The sequence below is a fragment of the Dasypus novemcinctus genome, chromosome 17 (assembly GCF_030445035.2).
Source record: "Dasypus novemcinctus isolate mDasNov1 chromosome 17, mDasNov1.1.hap2, whole genome shotgun sequence".
In the NCBI taxonomy this organism is placed as follows: domain Eukaryota; kingdom Metazoa; phylum Chordata; class Mammalia; order Cingulata; family Dasypodidae; genus Dasypus; species Dasypus novemcinctus.
In genome coordinates this window covers 8,057,036-8,060,863 of record NC_080689.1, presented here as the reverse complement: position 1 = coordinate 8,060,863, position 3,828 = coordinate 8,057,036, and the positions used below count along the sequence as shown (strand labels likewise).

General features: G+C 46.6%; 1 pseudogene; it reads left to right on the top strand.

Annotated features, from left to right (window-relative positions):
* Positions 1–249: 249 nt before the first annotated feature.
* On the top strand, positions 250–3,617 carry LOC101446334 (procollagen-lysine,2-oxoglutarate 5-dioxygenase 2-like; annotated as a pseudogene).
* Positions 3,618–3,828: the final 211 nt, after the last annotated feature.

Genomic DNA, 3,828 nt, shown 5'->3' with positions numbered 1-3,828 from the left:
CTGGTAAGGAATGGTGGGAATCCAACCCAGGTGTGACTGAGTCCCCAGTCCTGTTTCGAGGTTTTGGGGACAGCATGCATCCTGCCAGGCACACGCCTGGGATCAGTGTGCCTCTTGCCAGGCACACATCTGGGGACAGCGTGCCCCCTGCCCTGCCAGGTGCATGCCTGGGGACGGCGTGCCCCCCACAAGGCACACGCTTGGGGACAGCGTGCCTCCTGCCCTGCCAGGCACACACCTGGGGTCGGCATGCCCCCTGCCCTGCCAGGCACACGCCTGGGCCAGTGTGCCCCCTGTCACGCCAGGCTCCTCCTTGCCTTCCTCCTGGGTCCAGCTCAGAGGTGGCAGGAGAGGACTTCCGAGCCCCCCCTCCCCAGGCCAGGACCCCCCCACAGCGCTTCTCCACCCGGCTTGCACAGGTCCTCACCCGGGGGGAGCCATAAAACATCTGATACCAGGGCCCTACCCACAAAGATTCTGATTTCATGAGTCTGCAGGGTGGTGTGGACATCAGCATTTTTTAAAGATGCCTAGGGAAATTCCACTCTTGAGAGGAGGTAAAAAAAAAAATCACATCTGTACCCGTTGACCTGGACTTCGCTTTTGACTGATGAGCTGGGTAATCTGTTACAAGCAGGGATTGGACTGAGATGTCCAACTTTCCCTCCAGCAAAACTGAAAGCGGGGCCCTGGGGCTTTCTTAAACTCCCAGCGAGAGTCCTCGTGGAATCTCCCTCTGCGGCAAAAGGACCTGCTGGATACCTGAGCCCCAAAAGTCTGACCTGCAAGGGCTGGTGCCTGCCAGGTCATGACGAAGGCAAGTCGAAAAGCAGATTCTGCCTCTCACACATACAGACGTTCTTTCACTGAACATTTATTAGTAAGCAAGGACAAAAAAGGTGCAGATGGCGGACCCCCGAAGGGCCGCAGGAGTGCAGGTGCTCGGTGAAGGCCCCGCTGCTCCTGCTTGAGCTCATCCTCCACCCCTGCACACCTACCTGGCCAAGGTGGGGACTCAGGGAAGCCGCCACCATTTCCACAGGTACATTGTGAGTCATAACTGTAGCAACAAAAGAGACCGATGGATTCCATCGATTTATGCAGTCAGCCAAATACTTCATCATACTGGGAAAGCCCTTGGTCCAGGAGAAGAACAGAGAGGTGGTGATGGAATGTAAAGCACTGGAGGGACCAAAGAGTGGGATTAATGAAAGAGGTCATGGAACATTACGCCAACCAAGAGGACCTGGTGGTGTGGTTTACCGAATGCTTTGATGTCGTATTCGCTGGTGGTCCAGAAGACGTTCTAAAAAGGTTCCAAAAGGCAACTCACAAAATAGTCTCTGCAGCAGATGGAATTCTGTGGCCAGAGAAAAGATGAGCAGGTAAGTATCCCATTGTGCACACTGGGAAATGCAACCTGAATTCAGGAGGATTTATCCATATATTAGCCAGATAGTTTCAACAGTGGAATCTCAGGATAATGATGATGACCAGCAATTTTTCACTAAAATTTATATTGATCCACCGAACACAGAAGCTATTAGCATCACATTAGATCACAAATGCAAAATATTTCAGACCTTCGAGCTATAGACGAAGTTGTTTTGAAATTTGAAAATGGTAAAACCAGAGCTAAGAAGGTTTTCTATGAAACATTTCCAGTGGCAATGAATGGAAATGGATCCACCAAGATTCTACTGAATTGTTTTGGAAACTATGTACCGGATGCATAGACACAGGAAAATGACTGGCTCTTTGTTTATTGGATATAATTGACTTGTCTGCAGGAGATATCCACACAAATGTAACAACAGGTGTTTTTTATTGAGCAACCACCCTCTTTCTTACCTTGATTTCTGGACATATGGTTGACCCTGGAGTACCCAAAAAAAGCACTTAAATTCTTTATTCATAACAAAGAAGTTTATCATGAGAAGGACATCAAGACATTTTTTGATAAAGCTAAACATGAAATCAGTACCATAAAAATTGTGGGACCCGAAGAAAATCTCAGTCAAGCTGAAGCCAGAAACATGGGAATGGATTTTTGCCATCAAGATGAAAAGTTTTAATTATTTCTTTAGTGTGAATGCAGATGTTGCTTTTTGTTTTTGTTTTTTGATCTTTCCCCTTCCCCACCCCTTACCCTCCCACCCCAGTTGTCTGTTTTCTGTATCCATTTGTTGCATGTTCTTCTGTGTCCGCTTGTATTCTCGTCAGCAGCACCGGGAAACTGTGTCTCTTTTGGTTGCGTCATCTGCTGCATCAGCTCTCCTTGTGTGTGGCGCCACTCCTGGGCAGGCTGTACTTTTTTTGCACACAGAGTAGCTCTCCTCGTGGGGTGCACTCCTTGCGCATGGGGCTCCCCTACGCGGGGGACACCCCTGCATGGCACGGTACTCCTTGTGTGCGGCAGCACTGCACATAGGCCAGCTCACCACACAGGTCAAGAGGCCCTGGGTTTGAACCCTGGACCTCCCATGTGGTAGGCGGACACCCTATCTGTTGAGCCAAATCCATTTCCCCAGATGTTGTTTTGACAAATTCAAGTACTTTGAAAATTTTGATTGAACCAAACAGAAAGATCATTGTTCCTTTTGTAACTCGTCATGGAAAGCTGTGGTCCAACTTCTGGGTAGCACTGAGTTCTGATGGATATATTATGTTCGATCTGAAGATGATGTGGATACTGCTCAGAGAAATAAAATTGGGTTATGGCAGGTCCCATATGTGGCTAGCGAGTACTTAAATAAAGGAGAGACACTCAGATCAGAAATGAATGAAAGGGACTATTTTGTGCATGATAAATTGGATCTCGAGATGGCTCCTTGCCGAAACACTAGAAAAATGGGTGTGTTTATGTACATCTCTAATAAACATGAATTTGGAAGGCTATTATCCACTGCTAATTACAATACTTCTCATTATAATAATGGCCTCTGGTAGATTTTTGGAAAAGCCTGTGGACTGAAAGGAAAAGTATAAAACCATGATTATTCAAGATTTTCATTGGAAATCTGGTTGAGCAACCTTATCCAGATGTCTTCTGGTTCCCCACATTTTCTGAAAAACTCTGTGGTAGATTGGTGCAAGAAATGGAAGACTCATGGCCACTGGTCTGGGGGGAAACATGCCAGCCATATAGCAGGTGGTTCTGAAAATGAAACCAATTGATCTGGAGTTTATCAGGGCATTTATTGCACCCGCTATGCTGTAGGGCTTTGCAGGCTGTTATACGAAGGGGGTTGCCCTATTGAATTTTGTGGTAAAATGCTCACCTGATAGACAGCGTTCTCTTCGCCCTCATCATGCTTCTTCTACATTTACCATCAACATTGCACTCAATGTAGGAGAAGATTTTCAGGGAGGTGTATGCAAATTTCTAAGGTCCCATTCCTCTATGGAGTCACCAAGAAAAGGCTAGAGCTTCGTGCAGCCAGGGACGCTCAGGCATTCGCGTGAAGGGCTTCCTGTTAAAATGGAACCCAAAAGGAGCAGATGTAGCTCAGTGACTGAGTGTCTGCTTCTCATGTATGGGGTCCTGGGTTCAATCCCCAGTACTTCCTAAAAAAAAAGGAACCCGATACATTGCAGTGTCCTTTACAGACCCCTAAGTTATTTACCTGTCATTGAATTGACTTTTCTACTTGGAATGAATGGTTGGCATGCACATGTCTGTGAAGTTGTGCTTGAGAAAATGAGAGGAATATTTAAATAACTTCAACAGAACATCTATTTGAGCCAAATGCCTGAAAAACTTTTTATAAAAAAATGTTTGATGTTGCTATACGTCTTCTCTGAGCCTTAAAGACAGAGGAAAGAAAG